The following is an 11,731-nucleotide window of genomic DNA, read 5'->3' as shown; positions in this document are numbered from 1 at the left end:
AACAATCATATTTGCTAGGAGGCGCAATATAAAGCCTTTTGAATAGGAGGCTCATTTATGGAACTTCTTAACCCTGTTGCAAACAATGACTGCACACACTGGGGGTGTCACAGCCAGGTCAACAGACATTTTCATCTAAAACGTTCTCACACAAACACACACACACACACACACACACACACACACAGGCATGGGTAGTGTGAGTCGTACATTTGGCCAGCAGGCATCCAACGCTGCATGGTGGCTGACTAGGAATTAGCAATGTGCACAGTGACCGCCAAGCACTAATCCAGATGCAAAGTTGCGGCCCCATGCGCAGTCCTGCATTGCCCTCTTTAGGAGGAAGAGTGAAGGAAAGAGGGCTTCACTAAAGAATGACACAGATTATCAATAGTGTCTAGTGTGTGACCATACTGCAATTTGCAAAGATGTATGTATACACTTGGGGCATACTTACTTACTTGTATTGGTGCTTGTGTAAGACATTTGTTTTTGCACAATTCTTTGTATTCATCCAGTTTAACAATTTAAGATTTTACAAAAAAAAAGTAGATGATAAATTGGTGATATAAACTAGCCTTATCAACGATACATCAGTGGCACCCAACCTTTAGGCTTGTGAAAAATGTAAGATACTCATTTTAATAAACAGTGTTGGAGCCCCCAGTCATGTTACAGATGTCTATAACCTTTCGGCAGTTCCTGCAAAGAGTGACTTCCCGACATCCCTGCCAAACTATACTGTATTTCAAACTAGCCCCGCCTCCAGCAACACCACTTTTAACATATTTGTGCATCAGTATTAAGAGTGAATAATGACACATATATTACATTATATACATAACAAGGGCCATGTCATGATCCTGCTTGGGCCTCAGGCCCTTGTGTTGTTTTTTCCCCTTTACCCTTGTCTGTGTTCTGGTGTAATTGCAGGGTTGGAGTCAGGTGTGCTGGAGTCAGTTACCAGCATTCACAGCTGCCATCAATCAATAATCAACTGCTCTTCATATACCCGGCCCTACCTTCCAGACAATGCCAGATTGTAAACTCTGTTACCCAGTCAGTAACTCTCCAGCCACCTAGACCTTTTGTAGTTCCGCCTGCATTTAGCTTGTTGCTAAATTCTGTTCTTTTTTGCCACAGTCTCCCAGCCTGACTCCAGCCACCAGCTCCAGCCCTCGTCAGCCAGCTCTCCCTCCCTGGACCCCTCTGCCTGCTCTTGCCTGCCTCTGCTCGTCTCCCCGGATTCTCCCCTGGACCCCCATGTCTGTCAGCCACTCCAGAGCCCGGCCCAAAACCCCAGATTCCTTCTAAATAAACCCTCTTAAACTGGTACTGTCTCTGCGCCTGTGTCCTCCCTGTCCAGCCGTTACAGGGCATTTGCCTTAAGACTTAGTACGTTTACTTTGATACTGAAGATACTAATATTAATAATTTTAAAAAAATATTAAAGATGAATGCACGGCCTTTATTTGTAATGGAGTATCTGTACATTTGTGTATCTTTCTTAAAATAAAGGATCTGTGTACTTCTACCTCCAGTTCTGTTGAACACAATGCTCCAAACATCTTTGTATATAATGTATAGTTATATATTAGCTATAACATTTTATTAATCACCTCTTTTAAAATGTATTAATATGGGACACCTCACTGGTTCACATCACCCTGGTAATACCCTACGGACAGAGTGTGAAACACTGCTTGGACTGCCATGCTCCTCACAGCTGTATTAAACTTCAGGACTCCATCAGACTGGTTGTTGTTTAGCCTATATAAAGAACAATGTATTACTTCCATGTACTACTTTTATAGTTTATTTATTTATAAAACTACCTCTGTTGGGAAACCTTTTTTTAGTACTTTAAAAAATTACAATATATACAGACATTAGTATAACATATTAAAAAAAGTTATTCCTTATAGTTTTTGCCGAATGCTTACACACATGTTGCAGACTTTGGCCCACTGTGTCAAAACTTAACACACAGGCCAAATAGGACAAAGCACATGGAGACAAACTTCTAACTTATACGGCAAAATGAAACTCTTGAAACAAAACCTAACAATCCCATTTCAAAACTGTTTTTAGCATCAAAACAATACACACATGCACTTTTGAATTACTCTTTCCTAGCAGCAACAACACACAGATGTGCTTTATGCAAAACACAGCTGTATTCAGTACTTTGGATGGTTTTTGACTTACAGTAAAAAGTCTCATACAGATTTTTTTTGTGAAAGAATGATCCACTACAGTTGATCTAGGGTGTATTCACACATGCCGTGTTTAGTTCGGTTGAAACGAACTCAGATGCACTTCTGCCTTCGGTGCGCATCTTTCAGGCAGGTGTGAATACAGCAATCGCACTCGGGTGCGGACCAAACAAACGCTCCGAGACCCAGCTGAAGAGGTAGTCTCGATGCGTTTCCAAACGCACTCTGCTGCAGTTCGTTTGTGGTGTGAATTTGTTCGGACTCGATCCGACCCAAATGCAGGAGGCACTGTGCCTTTTCTTTCTTTTCTTTTTTAATAAATAGCCGTCAGCTTCACATTATGGGAAAGTGTTGTTGTCACCATTATTAGGAAGATTGGTAACACTTTACAATAAGGTACACAAAAAAAGAGTAGTTACCCTTTTAAAAAGGTTAGTTACCCTTTTGAAAAGAGTAGTTACCCTTTTCAAAAAGAGTAGTTACACTTTTCAAAAAGAGTAGTTACCCTTTTTGAAAAGAGTAGTTACCCTTTTCAAAAAGAGTAGTTACACTTTTGAAAAGAGTAGTTACCCTTTTGAAAAGAGTAGTTACCCTTTTGGAAAAGAGTAGTTACCCTTTTGGAAAAGAGTAGTTACCCTTTTGGAAAAGAGTAGTTACCCTTTTTGAAAAGAGTAGTTACCCTTTTCAAAAAGAGTAGTTACACTTTTGAAAAGAGTAGTTACCCTTTTGAAAAGAGTAGTTACCCTTTTCAAAAAGAGTAGTTACCCTTTTCGAAAAGAGTAGTTACCCTTTTTGAAAAGAGTAGTTACCCTTTTTGAAAAGAGTAGTTACCCTTTTCAAAAAGAGTAGTTACACTTTTGAAAAGAGTAGTTACCCTTTTGAAAAGAGTAGTTACCCTTTTGAAAAGAGTAGTTACCCTTTTCGAAAAGAGTAGTTACCCTTTTTGAAAAGAGTAGTTACCCTTTTGAAAAGAGTAGTTACACTTTTCAAAAAGAGTAGTTACCCTTTTGAAAAGAGTAGTTACCCTTTTCAAAAAGAGTAGTTACCCTTTTTGAAAAGAGTAGTTACCCTTTTGAAAAGAGTAGTTACCCTTTTGAAAAGAGTAGTTACCCTTTTGAAAAGAGTAGTTACCCTTTTTGAAAAGAGTAGTTACCCTTTTCAAAAAGAGTAGTTACACTTTTGAAAAGAGTAGTTACCCTTTTGAAAAGAGTAGTTACCCTTTTGAAAAGAGTAGTTACCCTTTTGAAAAGAGTAGTTACCCTTTTCGAAAAGAGTAGTTACCCTTTTCGAAAAGAGTAGTTACCCTTTTTGAAAAGAGTAGTTACCCTTTTGAAAAGGTTAGTTACACTTTTGAAAAGAGTAGTTACCCTTTTCAAAAAGAGTAGTTACACTTTTCAAAAAGAGTAGTTACCCTTTTTGAAAAGAGTAGTTACCCTTTTTGAAAAGAGTAGTTACCCTTTTCAAAAAGAGTAGTTACACTTTTGAAAAGAGTAGTTACCCTTTTGAAAAGAGTAGTTACCCTTTTGGAAAAGAGTAGTTACCCTTTTCGAAAAGAGTAGTTACCCTTTTTGAAAAGAGTAGTTACCCTTTTTGAAAAGAGTAGATACCCTTTTCAAAAAGAGTAGTTACACTTTTGAAAAGAGTAGTTACCCTTTTCAAAAAGAGTAGTTACCCTTTTCGAAAAGAGTAGTTACCCTTTTCGAAAAGAGTAGTTACCCTTTTTGAAAAGAGTAGTTACCCTTTTGAAAAGAGTAGTTACCCTTTTGAAAAGAGTAGTTACCCTTTTCAAAAAGAGTAGTTACCCTTTTCAAAAAGAGTAGTTACCCTTTTTGAAAAGAGTAGTTACCCTTTTGAAAAGGTTAGTTACACTTTTGAAAAGAGTAGTTACCCTTTTGAAAAGAGTAGTTACCCTTTTCAAAAAGAGTAGTTACCCTTTTTGAAAAGAGTAGTTACCCTTTTCAAAAAGAGTAGTTACACTTTTGAAAAGAGTAGTTACCCTTTTGAAAAGAGTAGTTACCCTGGTAACACTTTACAATAAGGTACACAAAAAAAGAGTAGTTACACTTTTGAAAAGAGTAGTTACCCTTTTGAAAAGAGTAGTTACCCTGGTAACACTTTACAATAAGGTACACAAAAAAAGAGTAGTTACACTTTTGAAAAGAGTAGTTACCCTTTTGAAAAGAGTAGTTACCCTTTTCAAAAAGAGTAGTTACCCTTTTCGAAAAGAGTAGTTACCCTTTTGGAAAAGAGTAGTTACCCTTTTCGAAAAGAGTAGTTACCCTTTTGAAAAGAGTAGTTACCCTTTTGAAAAGAGTAGTTACCCTTTTCAAAAAGAGTAGTTACCCTTTTTGAAAAGAGTAGTTACCCTTTTCAAAAAGAGTAGTTACACTTTTGAAAAGAGTAGTTACCCTTTTGAAAAGAGTAGTTACCCTTTTGAAAAGAGTAGTTACCCTTTTGAAAAGAGTAGTTACCCTTTTCGAAAAGAGTAGTTACCCTTTTTGAAAAGAGTAGTTACCCTTTTGAAAAGGTTAGTTACACTTTTGAAAAGAGTAGTTACCCTTTTCAAAAAGAGTAGTTACACTTTTCAAAAAGAGTAGTTACCCTTTTTGAAAAGAGTAGTTACCCTTTTTGAAAAGAGTAGTTACCCTTTTCAAAAAGAGTAGTTACACTTTTGAAAAGAGTAGTTACCCTTTTGAAAAGAGTAGTTACCCTTTTGGAAAAGAGTAGTTACCCTTTTCGAAAAGAGTAGTTACCCTTTTTGAAAAGAGTAGTTACCCTTTTTGAAAAGAGTAGATACCCTTTTCAAAAAGAGTAGTTACACTTTTGAAAAGAGTAGTTACCCTTTTCAAAAAGAGTAGTTACCCTTTTCGAAAAGAGTAGTTACCCTTTTCGAAAAGAGTAGTTACCCTTTTTGAAAAGAGTAGTTACCCTTTTGAAAAGAGTAGTTACCCTTTTGAAAAGAGTAGTTACCCTTTTCAAAAAGAGTAGTTACCCTTTTCAAAAAGAGTAGTTACCCTTTTTGAAAAGAGTAGTTACCCTTTTGAAAAGGTTAGTTACACTTTTGAAAAGAGTAGTTACCCTTTTGAAAAGAGTAGTTACCCTTTTCAAAAAGAGTAGTTACCCTTTTTGAAAAGAGTAGTTACCCTTTTCAAAAAGAGTAGTTACACTTTTGAAAAGAGTAGTTACCCTTTTGAAAAGAGTAGTTACCCTGGTAACACTTTACAATAAGGTACACAAAAAAAGAGTAGTTACACTTTTGAAAAGAGTAGTTACCCTTTTGAAAAGAGTAGTTACCCTTTTCAAAAAGAGTAGTTACCCTTTTCGAAAAGAGTAGTTACCCTTTTCGAAAAGAGTAGTTACCCTTTTGAAAAGAGTAGTTACCCTTTTGAAAAGAGTAGTTACCCTTTTCAAAAAGAGTAGTTACCCTTTTTGAAAAGAGTAGTTACCCTTTTGAAAAGGTTAGTTACACTTTTGAAAAGAGTAGTTACCCTTTTGAAAAGAGTAGTTACCCTTTTCAAAAAGAGTAGTTACCCTTTTTGAAAAGAGTAGTTACCCTTTTCAAAAAGAGTAGTTACACTTTTGAAAAGAGTAGTTACCCTTTTGAAAAGAGTAGTTACCCTTTTCAAAAAGAGTAGTTACCCTTTTTGAAAAGAGTAGTTACCCTTTTCAAAAAGAGTAGTTACACTTTTGAAAAGAGTAGTTACCCTTTTCAAAAAGAGTAGTTACCCTTTTTGAAAAGAGTAGTTACCCTTTTGAAAAGAGTAGTTACCCTTTTCAAAAAGAGTAGTTACCCTTTTGAAAAGAGTAGTTACCCTTTTGAAAAGGTTAGTTACACTTTTGAAAAGAGTAGTTACCCTTTTGAAAAGAGTAGTTACCCTTTTGAAAAGGGTAACTACTCTTTTCAAAAGGGTAACTACTCTTTTCAAAAGTGTAACTAACCTTTTCAAAAGGGTAACTACTCTTTTCAAAAAGGGTAACTACTCTTTTCAAAAGGTTAACTAACCTTTTCAAAAGGGTAACTAACCTTTTTAAAAGGGTAACTACACTTTTCAAAAAGGGTAACTACTCTTTTTGAAAAGGGTAACTACTCTTTTCAAAAGGGTAACTACTCTTTTCAAAAAGAGTAGTTACCCTTTTGAAAAGGTTAGTTACCCTTTTGAACAAAGTGAAATTTGCCTAAGTCGAGAGTTTGAGAATGCTTTTCCTCTAATAACTTTCAAAATGTTCAACTTTTTCAGGAGTTTGAAATTACCTCCTCTGGAATGGGCCCCAGGACCCCGAAAATATGAAAATATATGAAAATATGTATGTGGATCTGAAATGTTATTTTCCAAAAATGACTCCACAGCCCCATTCTAAGTGGATGGAGAAAATTCAAAAACGTACCTTTTCAAAAGGGTAACTAACCTTTTCAAAAGGGTAACTACTCTTTTTCAAAAGGGTAACTACTCTTTTTCAAAAGGGTAACTAACCTTTTCAAAAGGGTAACTAACCTTTTCAAAAAGGGTAACTACTCTTTTCAAAAAGGGTAACTACTCTTTTTGAAAAGGGTAACTACTCTTTTCAAAAGGGTAACTACTCTTTTCAAAAGTGTAACTACTCTTTTTGAAAAGGGTAACTACTCTTTTCAAAAAGGGTAACTACTCTTTTCGAAAAGGGTAACTACTCTTTTCAAAAGTGTAACTACTCTTTTTGAAAAGGGTAACTACTCTTTTCAAAAGGGTAACTACTCTTTTCAAAAGGGTAACTACTCTTTTCAAAAAGGGTAACTACTCTTTTTGAAAAGGGTAACTACTCTTTTCAAAAGGGTAACTACTCTTTTTGAAAAGTGTAACTACTCTTTTCAAAAGGGTAACTACTCTTTTCAAAAGTGTAACTAACCTTTTCAAAAGGGTAACTACTCTTTTCAAAAAGGGTAACCACTCTTTTCGAAAAGGGTAACTACTCTTTTCGAAAAGGGTAACTACTCTTTTCAAAAGGGTAACTACTCTTTTCAAACGTGTAACTACTCTTTTTGAAAAGGGTAACTACTCTTTTCAAAAAGGGTAACTACTCTTTTCAAAAAGGGTAACTACTCTTTTCGAAAAGGGTAACTACTCTTTTTGAAAAGGGTAACTACTCTTTTCAAAAGGGTAACTACTCTTTTCAAAAGTGTAACTACTCTTTTTGAAAAGGGTAACTACTCTTTTCAAAAAGGGTAACTACTCTTTTCCAAAAGGGTAACTACTCTTTTCCAAAAGGGTAACTACTCTTTTCAAAAGGGTAACTACTCTTTTCAAAAGTGTAACTACTCTTTTTGAAAAGGGTAACTACTCTTTTCAAAAAGGGTAACTACTCTTTTTGAAAAGTGTAACTACTCTTTTTGAAAAGGGTAACTACTATTTTCAAAAGGGTAACTAACCTTTTTAAAAGGGTAACTACTCTTTTTTTGTGTACCTTATTGTAAAGTGTTACCGGAAGATTAGTTGTGGTTTGACCGGGAGCCCAGAACAATATAAATGCTGAATGTGTTCAGCGATCAGATGAAGGAGAGGGGAGCGTCTCTCGCACAGTGCCAACAGGTTCACGCTGCGCAAGAAGTGTGTGTTTTTATTTTGCTTCCCATGTACGGGACCGTCAATACTATCCCCGTGTCAGTTTGGAGCTGAACTGCGCCGACCCAGCTGATACACACCTTAATCAGCTGAGTGTCAGCTTGAGCCTATTCTTCTCGCGTGACGCGCATCCAGCACCAAAAATACAGTAAAAATGATGTTTCACATTGTAGGCTACAAGCCACATAACGTGGCATTGACATAAGGCTACACATTATGACCATATGAAACAACAATAATTTGATGTTTTTCCTCTTTATTTATAGGTTAGATGTAGGCCCTTTTATTATTTTTAGCCCCATATTATATCAATGATATATATTTCGCAGTTTAAACTTCGTGCTTCCTGTTTCTCTCCACCCCAGAATGTCTGTCCAATGAATGAATGACCTCAGATCACGTGTGGTTTTGCTTCGTAATGCTGGTTCACTTGCAAAAGGGGCAATATGAAAGTGGACCACACCAAACAAAAAAAATCAAAACTCTATTTGGTCTGGACCAAAGCAAGTGCACTAGCGGACTTTCCCAGTGTGAATACACCCCTAGACACATGAAAACAAAATGTAAACGCTTCAGGTTTTTGCAAAAGAAAAAAAAACACAAAGACACACAATAAATGGTACAACTACAATGTTCTACAAAACATAGTGTTATAGGGGAATGATTGGAAGACATTTAGGCTATGGATCCTGTCTCCTGTTGGCATCTGGCCACATCACCTCATCCACGTCACAGGCAATGTCCTCCCTTGCCAAGCAACGGGGGAAATATCGCCTTGCGTGCCGTATCCAACCTCTTGCAGAATTTTTTCAGATATTTTCATTAGCCGTCCTTCGCACTAGACCAAAAGCTCAAACAGTGCCCCATTGAGAGAAAATCTTCTCAGTGCGAATGAAAGCAAATGCTATTCAACAGATGCTTACTCGAATCAACACATGTGACTATGAGACAACTGCACCGTGACAAGAAGTATCAGAGCTCTCTTTCCAAGGTCTGTTTCTGTAGAGAACAGATAATGTTTGAAAGGGTTGGTTCACCAGAATTACTCCAAAAAATGTTCTTTTCTTTTCTTTTCTTTTCTTTTATGTGACCAGAATTTAATTATATTTTTATTCTTTCCCTCCCCGAAGCAGTGGAGTAAAATATGACAGCCATGTCTGACATATCCAAAAATAAGAAGTTTTGGTGTTCAGGAACAAAAAGATATAGAACAGCTATAGATTTATTTCGAAGATGAGATATGAAAAGTATTAAATTATGTTGTTTTGAAATTTAAAAAGTAAGCCAGAAACACATTAGTAAGAGTTTGATTATTCTAACTCTTAGATACGTTGAAATAAAATACATAATGACCCTTAACCCAAATGTGTGTTATAGAAGCTTGATCTGTGTTATTATTGTCGCATGTGCATTTAGTCTATGGATCCTGTCTCCTGTTGGCATCTGGCCACATCACCTCATCCACGTCACAGGCAATGTCCTCCCTTGCCAAGCAACGGGGGAAATATCGCATTGCGTGCCGTATCCAACCTCTTGCAGAATTTTTTTGGAAAGATTGATCCACTATATTTTCAATTAGACACATGAAAAAAATATAGAAAAGCTTCTGAAAAAAAGTTTTTATTGCAATGTCATGGTTTTGGCCAACAAAAGAAAAAAACACAACAAATAGGTAGGATCACAGTTCAACAAGCAATTCTGTGTGTCACTACAAACTCTGAAACATTACAGTAAAAGAAAAAGAAAAATAAGTGTTGTAAGGAATGGTGCGAGTGGATTATGAATCCTTTGGATACCGCCTCCCGTTTGCATCTTGCCACATCGCCTCATCGACATCACATGCCATGTCATCCTTTGAGAAGCAACAGTGCAAATATTCCTGATATCCAGTCTACATGACCTAATTATGGAGCTATAATTGTGTTGTTGGGCTGGAATCTCAGACCAGCCTCCTATATTGTTAGGCCATGATCTATAACATGGTCCACTATAGTGACCCTGTCTCCGTCTGTTGTCTCCTTTGTCATCGTCCTCCTGCCGCTCTCTCTTGTCCTCTTCCCCTGACTCTTACTGCCTCACAATGGAGCTGAGCTCACCTGAGGTCAATTTGTAATGCTGAGGCTCAAACTGATTGGTATTATATTAGCTTTATTTTTTATTTTTCATGTGTGTGAGTCTGTGTGCTTTTCCTATTTTAGTTGTGTTTTGTATTTTAAATAGATGTGTTTTCCCAATGATTGCAGGAGATTTAATTTTTGAACAATGTGTCTTATGTGAAAAACAGTGTGTAGTGTTTTGCAAGAAGTGTGAATTTCAAACAGTGCAAAGCACTTATTGTGTTTGTAGGGTTGGTGCTTGTGTTTAGGGCATGGTCACCAAAGTTAGAAGTTGTGGTGCTTTGGGCCTAGCAACCACTATTAGTGTTTAAGCATTAGGTAAAAACTGTAATAATATAATTTTACACATCTTCTCAATAGCACATATTTGTAATCAAAACTTGCATTCCATAAAAACCCGTTTCTTGGTTATGCATAGTAAAATAAAAAAATAAAAAAAAGTCTTAACAAAGCTTCATGAAATAATCAGTCATAAAACAGTCATAACATATGTATCCCCACAGTTTCGGTGTCTTTTCCACAAAAACTACATGTGGCATCTATCTCTGTGTATGTAAATGAGTGAATATTGGAAGGATATTCTCTGCAGGCGACTGTACTCCACTCTTGCTACGCTGCAGTTCAACATAAAGCCAGCAGGTGGCAATGCGACACAGGCGAGGAGCTCAGTTCTGTGGTGTGTATGGCTTCAACTCAACATTTTATCACAAGGGCAACATCAACATATTTCACAGCTCAACAGTTGTGAATTAGAATTTCATGACATTAAATTTGAAATTATTTTGCAGGACAGAATTTTTTTTTAAAATGTATAACAGTATAATTCTAATGGCCAAACAATTTATTCACAGATGCAGATTCTCCGGTTGTAAACCTTTATTTAGAATTGTCAAAAATCAACTTTATCATTTTAAGAAAACCTGTCGGTTCTAAACAAGCCTTGAATATTTATTTAAAAAATTACATATTTATTCCTGACTAGACCTCTATTTTATTTTTATTGATTTTTAGCTGTCTGTTTTTGTTTTTTCTCCTTTCTTTTGATATACAAGGTAAATAATTGAACATATTGATATGTATTTTATAGATATTTATTGTTTAGTTATTGATTCATCTTATTTTTTATGTGCTTTTCTGTTTGTCAAATGTTCTATTTTCTAAATATGCTTGGTTGCTTTGGTATTACTTTTATAATTGTTAATTTGTATAAGCCTGTTTTTGGTTGGTACACACTAAAGTCATAAAAAATTTAGTTTTTTAAAACCCTCATCAGTTTCATATGAGGCGGGGGGGTTTGAGTGAATGTGATATGATTGTGATGTAAGTTTTTTAACTAACAGGCCAGTATATACTTTCCCTGCTGGAGTGCGTGACAAAGATGCATTACAGTGACAAACCTGGAGGTGGGATATAAACATGTCTGTGGTGTGTTCAAGGACCTGCTCTGCTGTTTGCAGCTTGAAGAATACAGAGAGCTCAGACTGAAGGCAACTGTGAAACCATGAGGAGAGAGGCACTTCCCCCGGTCGCCATAGCAACATACCTGCACCTCACTACAGCATCAGCCTTGAACACAGAGGCACAAGTCTGTCTGATGTCGAAGAAGCAAGTGAGAGAGACTGAGAGAGAGAGACAGAGAGAGAACATGTTTAACAGTTCCCCATCACATTAGGAAATACTGAGCCATGTCTTTTCTTTTGTTTATTGTGTGTTGGCTTTATTGCTACACCCTTTTTTAATTTGCTTGTGTACTCATTTGATTGTCAAGTGTCTTTGAATGCCTTGAAAAGCGCTATACAGTATA

This window comes from Ammodytes marinus (genome assembly GCF_949987685.1).
Source record: "Ammodytes marinus genome assembly, chromosome: 4".
NCBI classification, from domain to species: Eukaryota; Metazoa; Chordata; class Actinopteri; order Uranoscopiformes; family Ammodytidae; genus Ammodytes; species Ammodytes marinus.
The sequence above is the reverse complement of the archived record's forward strand: the minus strand, read 5'-3'. Positions refer to the sequence as shown.